This window comes from Dipodomys ordii, unplaced genomic scaffold (genome assembly GCF_000151885.1).
Source record: "Dipodomys ordii isolate 6190 unplaced genomic scaffold, Dord_2.0 Scaffold43, whole genome shotgun sequence".
Lineage (NCBI taxonomy): Eukaryota > Metazoa > Chordata > Mammalia > Rodentia > Heteromyidae > Dipodomys > Dipodomys ordii.
The window spans coordinates 11,389,258-11,405,367 of NW_012267259.1; the positions used below are offsets into that span (position 1 = coordinate 11,389,258).

Below are 16,110 nucleotides of genomic sequence, written 5' to 3' on the forward strand. Positions count from 1 at the left end.
TCCCCTCCCCTCCCCTCCCCTTCCCATCAATCGTGGGGCTTGAACTCTGGAATCTGTCCTTGAGCTCTTTAGTTCAAGGTGAGCGATCTACCACTTGAGCCACAAGGCCACTTCCTGTTTTCCTTATTTCTGGTTTTTTTAGATCAGAGATGATAGGAATGGTACAGGCTATCACTATGTTAAAACACTGGGAGAGGCTAAAGTTATATATAAAATGTGAAGATTTATATGTATATACAAAATATATAATAAAATATATACTTATATAACATAATGCACTATATATTATGTAAAGGTATATATTATATAAAAGTATATAATATATATTATATAAAAGTATATAATATATACATTATATATAAATATAACATATGCTATCTATATGTAAGATATCAAATTCACTCATTCAATTCATTCATGCCAGATTAGTCATGAAGACCATGAAGTGGTCTTTTTTTTAAAAATTACTGAATATGTATTGTTGCAACTTATGACAGTATCCTGCTCAGGAATGTATATTTTATGCCTTTCTGCAAAAAAGAAAAAAAGGAACATTTCCCTATATTTATAAGTGATGCATAAATAAATTGCTTGGTAAATAAGAATAAAATTTATGATATTGAATCATGGTAAGAACACAGTTCCATTAGAAACACAGTATAAGGGCCTACTGGCAGCAAGTTACCTGGGTGTTTCATGAAAAGTCAATTCTGAAAAATCATTCTGGTTTTGATTAATAATCTTCAAAGCTGGGTCTGTGCTATGATTCACCCTCATATCAGATTATGTGCTGTTTAAATCATCTCATTTTAATTGGGAACCTCTCCTGGTGATAGAACCTGGATAGAACCTGGTGATAGAACTGATTGTTTAGCTATGGCCATTCCTGACACAGAGTGGTCTCTGTCCAAACAATCAATCTATAGCCTGCTGTTCACCTCTTCCATAATAACCGTGACCATTATAACACTTGACAGTTATTGAATGCTTACTTGTGTATCAGGGATTCTGCCACATACTACAGATTTGTGATTTAGATGTTAGTTTTTTTCTTTTTAATTTGCTTTATAGACGAATAAGCTGTTATTTTGCCCAAATTCATACTGTTAGGGAGAGGTAGAGCCAGGATTCAAACACAAGAGTTCCCTACTCCCAAGTAGGTGTTTATATGTATGTATGTGTGTATATGTTTGTTTGTTTATCTATTTATTTTTCCAGTTCTGGAGTTTGAACTCAGGGCCTGGGCACTGTTCATAATCTTTTGCTCAAGACGAGTGTTCCACCATTTAAGCCACAGCTCCACTTTTGGCTTTTGGGGGATGGGGTGGAAGGGAGATTTATAGATATTTGGAGATAACAGACTTCCCTGCCTGGGCTGATTTTGAACCATGATCCTCAGATCTCAGCCTTCTGAGTAGCTATGATTACAGGTGTGAGCCATCCGCACCCAGCTCATTCTAACTTTTGAAAGGCTAATATGGGAAGCAGTCTCTTACTACTTTTGTATGTGAGCCTACAGTTTATATAGCAGATTTTAATCTTAATTCCTTGACAAATCTATAATTTATTAGTGAATTTCATGCTTCTAGAACTTAGAGACAATATTCAGGAGCTCTCAGACTTAAGGTATATACCAAATATCATTCACTGTGCTTTAAAGACCACGTTTGCTTGTTTAGTCTTCACAAACTAAGGAGGGCTATGCTATTGCTTATACCCCTATATAGACAAGAAACCAACTAAGAAGGGTGACCGGTGGGAGTAAGATCTGAGTTTTTTGTCTTTGGAAGCCATGTTTTAAACTGTTCTGCTACATTGCTTCCATAGTGAATTGTTAGATTAGAGAAAGACTTTGAACCTAGTAGAAGACAGGAAGAAATACTGCAAACATAGCTTTAACCTTCATTTCTTTCCCTGCCAAGGTCCCAGGTCTTTTTTTTTTTTTTTCTCTCTTCCATTTGGCTAGTTTGTGGACTTTTCTAAACTTCTATAGATGGAAGTGTTTGAACTTTGAAATAGTAGAGTTGAAGGCTGTGAGAACAGAAAAAGTGCTCTTTTTCTTGAACCCAGGCAGGTTGGTGCCTTTAGATAAAATGTGCCAGAGACTCCATACACAAAAGACAAGAGAAAGCATTTGAGTGTGATTATTCATTGTGGAAAACTTGTTAAAAATATCAACAAAACACTGCTTTTGTCAGCCATCTGCTGGAAGAAAGAAAGGAACTTGTTATGAATTTGCAGTTGTTTCAGAAAACTTGATTAGTGTTTTGTTTATGGATTGCATATTGTCATCTGGATTGTTAATTGGCTTTGGAAGAAATCCTATTTAGGGGTTCCTTTTGTAATCCAAGTCTAAATTGCTATTTCTTAGAATTCTATATTTAGTTAGACTATTTATGAGTGTTGACCACGTAAGATAAAGATATCTGATCTTTTTGACCAATAATTAACTTTGATCTTAACTGTTTCACTTAAAGCCTCACACAGGAAAGGAAAAAAAAAGTTAAGAATTTGCGGGCGTGTGCTAATCCTGGGGCTTGAACTCAGGGGCTGGGTACTGTCACTGAGCTTTATTTATTCAAGGTTAGCACTCTACCATATGAACTCTATAGCACCACTTCTGGCCTTTTCAGAGTAGTTTTTAAGAAATAAGAGTCTCACAGACTTTCTTGCCTGGGCTAGGTTCGAACTGTGATGTTCAGATCTCAGCCTTCTGGGTAGCTAGGATTACAGGTGTGAGCTACCAGCACTTGGCATTTTTTAGAAGCTCATATATAGATTTCAGCCTGTTTGGATAAAAATAGATTATTCTTTTGTAACTAAAGCTTTTTTATTATAATAAAACATTTAAAACATTACCTATATCTTAAATATTTTCACAACTTTTTTTTGAAGCCACTGTGTGCCAGGTATTCTTTGTCCAAAGCACTGTTATAGGTACTCAGTATACATCCATGAATAAAGCAGAGCTTAGTGTCCTCATGAATTACATATTTGAAGGAAAAGATAATAAACAAGACTTAGGTAAATTGTAATATGTAAAGCAATAGATGTTGTGAAGAAAGAGAAAGTAGGGCAGGGAAGGACATGCAAGGGAAAGTGGAGATCAGGTTATAGTATTATAGAGTATGTGGTCAGTGCTCAGGGCAGGCTCTGTTGGTATTTGAACAAAGATTTTGTCGGTATTTGTGCAAAGAAAAGGGAGAATAAGCCATGTAGCTAACTAACTATAAAGATTGCCATCTCTTGTTTTTTCATTATTTTTTCAGATTGTATGTCAAATTAATTTAAGTCCCTGGTTATAAAACACATGATATCATTTAGTATCTTAGCCTTCTTTACGTTAAAATGATAAAGCTTCTTGGTAGGATGGAATTATAAAGAGCCTCAATATAAGTGTTACGTGAAATGGAGCTTGATTATGCACAGTAAAATATAATTCATAAAACCTGAAAAGATGATTGGAATTATCACTAATTCACTGAGAGGTGTTAGCCTGACCACTAGAAAGTCAAGTAGGACAACTTATATCTAGTTACTTCCTGTTATGTACTAGTTTCAGTACATGTTTTCAAAAGGAAAGACGTAGAATTTCAAGTAGTATTAAAAAATAACTTACACCCTTTTCTAATTTAGAGACCCTGTAGACCTGGTTTTATTCCTTCCTTCCAGTTCTTTCCTCTTATCCTCTCTCCTCCTCCTCCCTCCATCTCCTGGATTTGAACTGCTGTCCTCTGAATCTCAGCCTCCTGAGTAGCAGGGATTAGTAGTAGGTGTGAGCTACTAGTGTCCAGCTACAACATTATTTTGTAAACTTGAGAATGCACCAGAATTAACCTAAAGTATTTGTTAAAACATAAATTAGCTTGGTTCCATTCACAGAGTTTCTTATTAGAAACTTGTTAGTCCCAGTTATTTAGAGTAAGTCTGACAAATGTCCATTTCTTAAAAAGTTCTCGTGTGATCTTGATTTACTGGGTCCAGAATCACTAATTTACAGAAATTGGTGATTCCCCCCACCCCAACCTATTTGGAAAGAGACTTAACAATTTGCTCAGGCTTTGAACCCAGGTCTCCATGATTCCACTCATTCTTTTTGAGTGTGTGTGCATCCTTCTTGGATTATTACTTGGAAGTGAGCAAAATACATCAGCCTTTATTTCTTGTTATTCCTCAGTTTGACACAGATATGCTTTATGTAACAAAATTAAATAAAATAGTTTAATTTTGACTCACAGAAGTCTCCTCAGGACTTGCTCCCTACTTTTGTTTAAAAGATCCTTTGAAGAGCCTTCAGAAATATTTTAGAGTTACGTTGTTGAAGAGTTTGTGTTATTATGAAAATTTATAGGCTTACTTTGAAAACCCCAGCAAAAATTGTATACAAAGATGAATCTTTTCCTCATGTTTTTTTTTTTTTGTTATTGTTCATTTGTTCTTTAGAGATTGCTTCAGTCAGTTTTTTGAACTTTGTGGCTAAACTAACTGGGTGGTCACTGTTTAAATGATTCATTGATCAAGTCATCTCTGATAAGAGCCAGAAGGTCAAATGTTCCTTGATCTTCTTATGTTCCTACTTGATATTAAAGGCATGTTAATATTAAAAAAAAAACTCCCACAGAATTCAGAGAATTAGCAAATATTGGTCAAGCATTTGTAGAGTTTAGGTCAATATTCTTCCCAAACCAAAGTGTTTTCGTCCAATTATTAAAGTTAGAACAAAGTTGATTTATTTGAATGTTATATCCTTCCCCTGGTCTTGAATATTCTCTGCTGAATGAAGTTCACAAATGCTGAGGGAGATTTTATGGGAAGAATTGAAAAATCCTTAATCGTCTATGAGGAGAAAAAAAAAAAGAAGTGGTAAATAGGATATTTTATGAAATAGATCAGTAAAGGAGCCTAAAACTAACCTTTGTAATGTATGTCATTTGGTTTATGTCAGTGTTCTTTTATTTTCTCACAAGCAGCTACAACTGGTAAGGGAGGTTTTGGGACTTTACTGGCTGGCCCTCTGTGACTTGAGCCACACCTGTACCCCTTTTTGCCGTTTTTGTAGCTATTGCCTAACCTTATCTAATAAAATCCTCACTTTATTGAATGCTTTGGTGATACTTGACATTATTTTAACTCTATTTGTTTTATATAATTTTTACAGAAGCCTTCTGGTTTGATAGAATCTTTATAGGAAATTCAGTTAAAGAATTCTCACCTATTTATTGTTTTTCTTATGTATCCTTTACATTTACTATTATGTCAATCACATTAGTATATACAAACAATGGTTACTAGAATGGTTACTAGTGTCCAGGAATATGATTGGCTTTGTGTTGCTTTGTTTATGTTCAGCACTACTACTTTATTTCCCCTCTCCCCCTCCTCCTCCTCTTTTACTTCTCTTTGTTTTCTCTTCAGTTTCCTTCTCATTCTCTTGCTTAACTTTCGTCATTGGCCAGTGTGTGTATGCGAGCATCCAGGAGATGATGTGAATGAGCAGGGGCAGGTGTGTGGTCTACCCTCTCTTCTATCTTAGAAGAGAAACCCAGAAAAAAGAAAAAGTTAGGTCATCAATGGGGAATCGCTGTGTGAACAGACAGAAGGGGAACAGCAAGTTTACCAGAACCTCAAGGCTAAGTCTGAGCCACTGATCATGAAGGAACTCAATGAGCAAAGGAGAGGGGATCCCATGTCTCCTGGAGAGCAGAGTGGGATGGGGACATGGGGACATTGGGCAAAAGGGGCAGGTTTGATTCCACGGAAGGGAACAACGTGAAGCCTGAGTACATGGGAATTAATGCTCTTCCAAAAGGAATACTTTTGATCATTAAAACTGTTGTAAACGTCTTGGTTACTGTATTTGTGGCTCTAGGACATCATACTGCTAAATAAAATTGTATAGGGAGAGAGACAGTAAGACATAGACTATGGGCACTTCAAAACGTAATTATGTAATTGCCTCCTTTTAAATGACTTTAAAACTCTCAGTAGAAATAATGGCTCTGTTTCTGTTTATAATACTCTAGATTGCATATCAATTGGGTTTTCTGCCTTCCATGGACTTCTCTTTGTCTATAGAGAAAAAAAATCAAAATAAAAACTGACTTGTATTTTATATGGTGTCTTTATCTTTTTTCTTTTTTTCTTCCGCTTATGTGGTGCTGAAGAATCGAACTCAGGGCCTCATGCATGCAAGGCAAGCGCTCTACCACTGAGCTACCTTCCCAGCCCTGGTGTCTTTATCTTTATGTTGAACACAAAACATATGCTCTCTGACGTCATTATTGGATATGTTTGTGGTATGTGGAAAATCAGAATTGATAGATAAAATTTAGATTAATTTATTAGGAATGCTTGGCTTCTATTTTGTCTTTTTAAGCTGATTTATTGTTGTGATTTCAGGAAGAATTTATTTGTAGATTGGAAGGAAAGGAAACCTTCAGTGTTACTTTCTTCTAATATTTACTTTTATGTGTTTTATTCTGCTTATTGTACTTTTCTTCAAAAGTGGAAGACATAGAAATGGTTATGGCAATGGAATGGATAATAGGTCTTATACTTACTTGTTTTGGGGGGGTTTATTTTTAATTTTTTATTCCTAAGATTTTTAAGGAGATTGATTTCTTCTGAAAGATAAATCATACTTTCAAGGCAAAATTTTTACAAAACATTTTTACAAAATGAAGATGAAAATGAAGAAAATGAGGATGTCTTTGGGATAACAAAATGTTTGCAATGTTGAAATAATGTCTTTGAAGGTTAGCTTGATACTTGTTTTGAAATTCATAATTTTCTGTGTGACAGAACAGAACTTTGTCCTCAGATCTTAGATTGAGATATTCCTCAACCCCTTAAACACCATTTTGTTTTCCATTTAAATTTATTTGGGATTATATCAGTTAAAGTGTTGTCTATAAGAGTCACAATTGTTTGAGGGTTTACTCATAATTGTTTGAGGAAACAAAAATATAAGAACCTTGACATGAATGTGTAATTCATCAGAAATTAGTTTAAATCCATATGTTACCTACTGAATACTTGTCAGCTTTTTGCTTCAACTCCTTTTAAACAAAGTTCACTTCTCTATCTTCTATCACAACAAAATCTTCTGATTTTGTATGTGGTGAATCTATTGATTGGGCTTTATTTTCTCAAGCTAATAATCTTCAGAGAATATTGCATTATGTGATCACAAGATACTGCTGAGACAAAATACCTAAAACACTCAGCTTAATGAAGAAAATTTTATTTTGCCCCATGGTTTCAGAGGTTTCAGTCCATGGTAACTTGGTATCTAGGGTTGTGATGAGTCTGAATATTATGGTGGGAATCCATGGTGGAACAGAGCTTACTCTCATAGCAAAGACAGAGAGAAAGGCAGTACTATTCAAAGACAAAATAACTCATTCAAGGCCATGTCACCAGTTACCTACTTCCTCCAACTAGGCCTCATCTCTTGAAGTTTATACCACCTCCCATACCCCATTTAGTATAAGTCTAGCAATATGATTCCTTCATTAATGAAATTAGAGCCCTCATGATCCAATTACTTCCCAAAGGGCTTTGTCTATGAATTTTGTATCAAGATCCAATGCTTCATTCAGCACATGAGCTTTTTGAGACATTTTAAATTCAAACTGTATCAGTTTTCTCCTTTATTATAGAAAACAAAAGAATTTTTCACATTTATTACATAATTACAACTTGGAGTTTATCCACTGTCATGTCTTCTTTTGTTATATTGATAAAATTAGAGGAACACTCTAAAATTTTAATTAAAAGGAATGCTCTAAAATTTTAATTAAATTTTATATTTATATGTTGAGCATTTGTTCTACGATTTATGACTTCTGGGACAGAAGCATAAATAAAGAAGATAATATCTTTGTATTCTCATATCTTTTAAACCACAGTAAGATTAAGACATTTATACTTGTGAACTGTTCTGAGTATTTAGAAATAGTTGCTTCACTGTTGCATCCTACTTATGCTGGGTAGGATGAGAAGGTGGGTGAGTTCAGTACAGCGGAGACAGATCTGAGTTAAGAGAACACTGAGTTGGCCTAGCACACATTCACTTTCAGAGATGAACAATGTTTGTCCTTATGTTAGGATTGGAGAAATTTTCCTCTCCAGCTGAAAGGCTGGAGCTGAAAGGCTTAAGTAAAAGTAAAGATGCTGATAAGTGGAGGCTGATAGACAAGTACTGAGTAGATGAAAAGCAGTCATTTTCCCAACTTGGGATACAGAAAACTATTTGTTGCTGGGCACTGGTGGCTCACACCTGTAATCTAGCTATGCAGGAGGCTGAGGTCTCAGGATCACAGTTTGAAGCCAGAGTAAGGAGGAAAGTCTGAGAATCTTTATCTCGTTAACCAGCAAAAAGCTGGAAGTGGAAGTGTGATATAAGTTGTAGAGCAACAGCTGTGAGGGAAAATGCCTATTATGCTGACTGTAGAAGTTTGCTTTTAGTATATGACAGCAGTTTATTTCAGTGAGGATGAAATTTTAACTTGAATATATGCTCGGGAAATTTTAGCTTCTCTAGAAATCTTGTAACTGCAAATCCAGTGGCTTAACAATACAAGTTTCTTCTGTTCTCATGACTAGTCCATGCTGATATCTCTAGGAAGGCAGCTTTATCCCAGTGGACTCAGGACCCTCCTTGTGGTGAACTCATCCTCTAGAGCCTCTTAGAATCTTCTGGTTGGACTTCATTCTTCTGGTGGATGAGGGAAGGGTGCATGAACACAAGGGGTCAATGTCTAGGCAGATCTAGAAGCGGTCTATATGCTGCTGCCCACATTTTGTTAGCCCCTACCACATGTGTGGCCTTTCTCAGGAGAGGTGACAAAATGTAATTATTGTGTATATCCAGGGAATATAAAATGAGACTGATAAATATCTAGCCAGTCTCTACCAAAATAGAATCTTTGGAATTTGGGGTGTTATATGAAATCATTTAAATATATTTTGCCTCATGAAGCTTTTATTTTGGAAGTAAAATTTCAGTTTCCAGTTGCATGTCCTAAATCATTCCTCACACACTTGTAGTTGAAAATAAACACTGTATAATTTGTCATCCAAAAAAATTCTTTCTGATAATTCAGGAGTAAAAGATATGACTTCAAATATTATTACAATATAATACTGCTTTTCTAAATGACAGTGGAAAAAAGATTATTTTCAAATTTTCAAATATGAGGTTTTACAATACCTGAAAATTCATGTTCCTCCAAAGGTTTTAGTTTTTTTTTTTTGGTTGCTTTATTTGTGGTCTGAAAAATGAACTAGCAAAGAATCCCTAATCCCTTCTGTTTTCAGTAAATTTTATTTTTTTTGGTGCGCAACTTGGGACTTGAACTCAGAGCCTGCATGCTATCTCTGAACTCTTTTGCTCAAGTCTAATGCTCTACCACTTGACCCACGGTGATACTTCTGGCTTTTTGTTGGTTAATTGGAAATGAGTGTCACGGACAAATAGGCTTTAAAACCTGATCCTCAGATCTTAGCCTCCTGGGTTGCTAGGATTACAAATGTGAGCCACCCATGCCCAGCTGCAAATATTTTTAAATTCATAGGTAAGTGTGTTCCTGTTCTTTATAGCCGTGAACAATGGCTAACCTCTTTCTCATCCATTTTTTCAAAGTGGTAAAAAGTGGTCTTTTGGGGGCAGGGGTAGTGACCAGAGAATTCAATATAGGGTGCTGAGAAAAATTAGAAAAGTATTTAAATACAACTATGAAAGCCTTCATTAGAAAAATTATGGTTTTTATTTTCCCCCCTTTCCTTCTTCTTTCTTATCTCTTTCTTTCTTTCTTTCTCTCTCTCTCTCTCTCCTTTCCTTCCTCCCTTCCTTTCTTTTCTTTCTTTCTTCCTTCCTTTCTTCCTTTCTTTCCTTTCTTTCTTTCTTTCTTTCTTTCTTTCTTTCTTTCTCTCCTTTCCTTCCTCCCTTCCTTTCTTTTCTTTCTTTCTTCCTTCCTTTTTCTTTCTTTCTTTCTTTCTTTCTTTCTTTCTTTCTTTCTTTCTTTCTTTCTTTCTTTCTTTCTTTCTTTCCTTTTTCTTTCTTGGCTCTTTCAAACTGTTTAAAGAGTGGTAACTTCACTTGCTGTCTTACTCAAATGAAGCTACTGGCATCAACAATGTGAAACTTACCCATTTACCCATTGTGGTAGTAAAGTTGAGTTCATTTTAATTATAAGGTAACTAAGTATGCTGGGGTCTCTTCCCATATGCTCTTTTAATGTCTGGAAAGAGGTCATTCCTGTGAGGGAAAATATTCAGAACTGGAACCATTATTATCTTTGTTCATTTTGACCTATAGCTAGTGGCTAGAAAGAACTGCTTACATGAAAGAAGAATCTGGAACTATAAAAAAATTATGTTCTCTTGACCTAGTTAATTCATAAAATGAAAAATCAGAAACAATGTCAAATAGAAACAGATGATTAATAAATTTTAAACATTTTTAAGTGTTTAAGATACAGAGGCTGACAACTTAGAAAAGCATATGTGATATAATTTGAAGGCCATAATATATATATATATATATAAATGTATATTATCATTAGCATGATACACATATGCAAATTTTAAAAAGTGACCAAAGCTCCCCTTATTACAATAGTGTAACTTAAAAAAAACCTCGATGATGGGGCTTTTTTTTAATTCTTATTAATTGGAGAATATTTAAGTGTGAACTGTGGACTTTTGTATGTGGTTCTGAAAAGGCTTAAAAATAGAGTTCCTGAGGCTTCCTATACATAAGTTATAGGAATGTAGAAGGTGGTCAGTTTTAGACCTTTTGTTCTATTCTTCTTGTTACTTTCAACTTTGTAGGGAAAATAGTACTTAATGAAATATTATCTAATGCAGTAGAGGAGTAGAAATAAAGTTTTTGGGAAATTATATTCCCCTTGGAATCTTCATTTTTATTTAAGACAATTTTAACATTATTTGTATTATAAAATAGAAAATAAACTATAGCTCTTTCTCCCAGAGAGAACCACTGTAAAACTTAACTTGGAATTATATTGCAACATTATGTGACTGTGTGTGCATTGGTTTCTATAATCTCCGAATTCATTTTGGCTGAATTCTCCTTGGCAATGAAAATCGGAAAGCAGGTTTTTTTCCCCCCTCCACTATGTTTTAAGAGGAACAGGAGTATGAATGTGAGTATTTATTATCTTCTGGTGTATATTATACCAAAGTACAGTCACAGTAATAATCTTCATTATTTTGATCTTGGCTCTTTTAAAAGTTCCTATGATATAGTTTATATGGCAGCTTAGTATGGTGGATATACCCCTCTTTGATTATATTTGCAAAATCTTTGATGGGAATGAGGGGATCTTACTATTTTAGGTATTGTTTGATGAATACTATAAAGGTAATTATAATCTAGCATTGAAAAATTTTATGATTAGAGAAAAAGTTCAAGTCTTGACATTTGTCAGGTAGAAGAGTCTATAAAAATTTAGGAGATATAAATAAACATAATCAAATTAAGTAACTGTCAGAAAGCGAGTAACATTTACTGCGTAGTTGACTTTAGACATTTTGATATGGTGCATAAATTAATCCTTTCCCAATGTATTTAGGAGCTGCTTGTCATTTCCATTAGCTAAAGAGCAACTAGTCTTAAATCTGTTTCAGAGCTCCTGTCAGCAGTTCTCGTTGAGATGTTTTAGCCTCTTCACTCTGAGACAAAATTCCCAGATACAGTTTAATGCTCAGGTCTCTAGACCTCTTACAGAGTCATTTCAATCTTCTGCTGGCTCTTGAAATGACCCTAGGCAAGTAATTTAATTCATTCTACCACTGTAAGTAGTCAAAAAGGATTTAGAGGTTTATATGCAATAAGAAACATGCTTTAGAGTTTATCAGTCTAAGCTCCAAAGATAGAGCAGATGGGTTGAGTATTGAGTGTTTTCACTTATTCCAGACCATTTTCAGTTCCAAAAACATGGCAAATTCTTCCATCAACTTCTTGAACTGGCCAAACTCTTTTAGTATTTGATGCTGCATTAATCTGAGTTCTTTACTCTCATCATTTGGGGGTGTTGTATTAGCTCAGAGCGCCATTCTTACTCTTGTTTTTGACTGTTTCTGATTGTTGTGGACCCTCACTCCTGGTTTATTCTTCATACTACTAGAAGCAGTTTAGCGAATTATTTTAGAAAAATTAAAATTGTAATCAAGTGCCACTGTGATTAGTGAATATAACTAAGTGAAGCCATCATATTAATATCATTATATTTTAGCTAATATCCAAAAACTTAGTGGCTCAGGACATCAAATATTTACTGTATTGTGGTTTCTCTGAGTTAGGAATTCAGGAATGGCTTAGTTGAGTGTTCTGGCTCAGGATCTGTCATGAGGTTTATATCAGGATGTCCTAGATAGATAGTTCTCTGCATTCAACAGTGCCTTCAAGATCTGTTTCTAATATGGTTCACTCATACGACAGTTGGGGTACATTGCTGGCCATTGGCAGCAGTTTATATTGCTCCCTTCCTTGATCTATTCATAGGGTTGTGTGAGTGTCCTCACTGCGTAGCAGCTGGCCTCCCCAGAGGGAATGATCCTAGAGAGAGTGAGCCATGAGGAAGCTCTAATGCCTTTTATGACCTCCTTTCAGGAGTCACAGACTGCCACTGTTGGTTCTGCCACATTCTGTTTGTTAGAAGTGACTACTAAGTGTAGTCCATATATAGAGGGAATGGAAGGAGGCTCCACCTCTTAAAGGAAGAATTTAGAAGAATTTGTAAACATAGTTTTAAAGATAGACCGACTCTAGGGAATATTTAGCAGAGGCATTTAATTGACATCCAGCATGTGCCTATTTCTGTGTTGTTTCAGTAGTCATCTAGGCAAAGAGCAGGGAGTCCATTGATGAGAAGCAGGCGGGTTTTATTTAGGGGTGGGGTGCTGGAAAGCAAAGAGCTACTCAGAGAGGTGGAGTTCTGGGAGCATGGGGTTACCAGTTAGCCTTAAGCTGAATACAAATCAGTGCTCATATGAGAGGAAAGTATGCAAGGTTTAAGGAAAGACACTGAAAAGCAGCTTATATAGACCAGGAATAGTTCATGTTCCTTCTAGCAGGAATAGAAAAACCTTATAATTTACAGGTATGAGGTAGAGTACTCAGTATGATGTTACTTGCTAATATTATTAGTTTAGACTTAAGGCCTCTGTCATCCAGCTTAACACATTTTAGAAACAAGCCTTATAAGAACCAAACTATTTCTAAATAACTGTCCTAGAGAAAAACTAATATTTATAGAAATACAAATATTAGTGCTCATCAAGCAGAGTCATAATGATGGCATTTAAACTGAAATTACCAGTGTTATAAAATATGCATAAGAAGAAGAAAATTCAATAGAAACTAAGTCAAAATAAATGATACATAGACACATATATTGATATGTGTGTTTATATATATGTATATATATAGGCATATACTGAAATTGAACTTTTAGAGATGAAAAGTATACTGACTAGATTTAAGAGTAGGTTAAATACTGGAGAAGAAAAGATAAGCAAATTTGAATGTATTGTAATTGACACAACCAATAATGAAAAGGGAGAGGGAGAATAGAATATCAGTGAGTTGTTAGCCAACTTCAAATGGATTAATATATGCATTTACAATTGGAGTCACAGAAGAGGCCTTGCGAGATCGGAAAAAGGCTTGGAAGCAGTAAATTGCTGACAGTTTTTCCACTTTGACCGTGAATCTCAGAAATAACACAAACCTTAATTATGAGACACACAAAGTATCAAACATCAAATTGCTTAAAACGAGCAGTGTAAGGAAAACTCTCAACCAGGTGGTTGAGAAACATGCTCTGCACAGTAACAGAACAGTACACACTAGAAGACACTGAAAATCATCCTCAGAATACTGAAAGAATACTGAAAGAAAGAACTGTTAATCTAGAAGTCTATGCACAGTAAAATGCTGTTTCAAACAGGAAAAGGCTTTCTCACATATTCAGAGGCAGATGAACTTAATCATTACGGGAGACTTGCACTATAACAAATGTTTAAAAAAATCATTCAAATATCAGGCAGACAGAATCTATGTAAAGGAAGGAACAATACTGGGAATAATAAGTACAGCAGACTTTTTAAATTAACTTATAAAATAATGGCTTTTTGTACTAAAATCAGCAGTATTAGGAGTATGATTTGTGGAAATGGTAACCTACTCTTGATATTAACTCCATCATTTTAAAATTTTGTTAAGAATAGTCAAATAAGCAGCACCACATATACCTGCCAAATTTGATGTTTGTGCATATTTATGGTCCCCCTCCCATAGATTCCATGATATTTTTCAGGTAGCTGTGTGTTACACAAAAATGTTAAAGTAACTGATAACGGGGGTGGGAGGGCAAAACAAAATGGAAATCTTTCCCTACGTTTTCTTTCCCTCTCCATTTATTTGTTTGCACTGGCACTGGGGCTTCACTGTTCCTTAGCTTTTTTGCCTCAGACTGGCATTCTACCACTTGAGCCAGAGTTCCATTTCTGGCACACACACGTGTGTGTGTGTGTGTGTGTGTGTGTGTGTGTGTGTGTGTGTGTGTGTGGTTATTTGGAGAGAGAAGAGACTACAGACTTTTCTGTGTAGGCTAGCTTCAAACCAGATGAGCTACCTGCACTCAATTTAAGACCATTTTCTTGATATTCCTGGAATTTACCATAGGCCTAAGCTTATAGTACACATTTCATATCTCCCAACAACAATTTCTGTTGCATAAAAGAAGAATTATTACTTCAGTGTTGGAGAGGAGTTTTCAGTAAATAATGAAGACCCAGAAACTCTGTTGTAATCCTCTAGCATCAGAGTACAATTTTCTGCATATTGGCTGTACTACCTGGTAGGACAGTGTCTGGCTTTTAAAGTAGAGTAATATAGATCATATCTTCCATGGACCAAGTGTGAAATACAAGAAAAAGTATGTGTGTTTTAAAATCTGTTGTAGTCATGTCTGTCTTAGCTTGAGAAATGCTTGCTTTTTCTGTCTCTTCTGAATCATGTAAAAATTCCATGAGCAAGCAGGAAATTAGAATAACATGAAATTAGAATAACATTTCTAAAGTAAAATTTACAACTGGCCCACTTTTGAACTGGCAGGCATTTGGTTTCTTTGCTATTGTCAGCATTTATTAGAGCACTGGACAGTTGGAATGCCTCTGAGCTGAGAATTTTGACAACTGAGAGCTAAAATAACTCCTTACGTCATAGAATAAGGTAGTCTTAACACAAAGGAGGGTGCACCTGGGTGATTGCTTAGGTGTATATTACCTCATTCATCTCCATTATTCCTCAGAGTCAGAGGTAAACAGCCAAGTCCTTAAGGGTGTGTCTAATCTGGAACAGACAAGAAATACATTGAAATTCTCTCAGAGCAAGATAAGATAGATTTTCTGGTTGTGATGTTCAGGGTTTTCCTAGGATAGACTGATGTTACCATTGTGCTCCAAGATTATTTGGTAGAACAGAAAGCCAATCTCATAGTTGTAAAGACCCCTCCTGACCAAAGTTCAGTCTATTTGGTAATTTGTGGTAGAGCTTTCTTTAGTGCATGTATGGAGATGGAGAATTGAAAGGCTGTCCTGATGTACTCTGTTTGCTTTTTCTCGTCTCTAGTTATTCAGAGATCTAAATCAATGTGACAGGGTAACAAGACTTTGAATTCTTAAAACTGAGTCTCTTTCATTAAATATTTGGTGGTGATGTTATTTTTCCTATCTTAATATATAGTGTTTTCTTTTTTAGAGTGAAGAGTACTTTAAACCATCCATAAAAATCTTGAATTCATCTGTTTTGATGTAAAATTAAATTTTAAGAATATAGATGGAAATAAAACTTGGGCTAAAACAAATTAAATGAAGGACAATGATGAAAGGGGTAACATTGATCAAAATGCATTGGACATGTTGAAGGGTAACTCCTTTGCACACCACTTAAAAATAATAGAAATAGGGGCTGGGAAGGTGGCTCAGTGGTAGAGCGCTTGCCTTGCATGCATGAGGCAGCACCACATAAGCAAAAAGAAAAAAGCCGGAAGTGGCGCTGTGGCTCAAGTGGTAGAG

At 35.3% G+C, this 16,110-nt stretch overlaps 1 protein-coding gene across 1 annotated transcript in view; it reads left to right on the forward strand.

Annotated features, from left to right (window-relative positions):
* Window positions 1-16,110, forward strand: part of Phlpp1 (PH domain and leucine rich repeat protein phosphatase 1) — a gene marked incomplete at its 5' end in the record, with an annotated part of 167,591 nt that overhangs the window by 56,979 nt on the left and 94,502 nt on the right. The window lies entirely within an intron of this gene.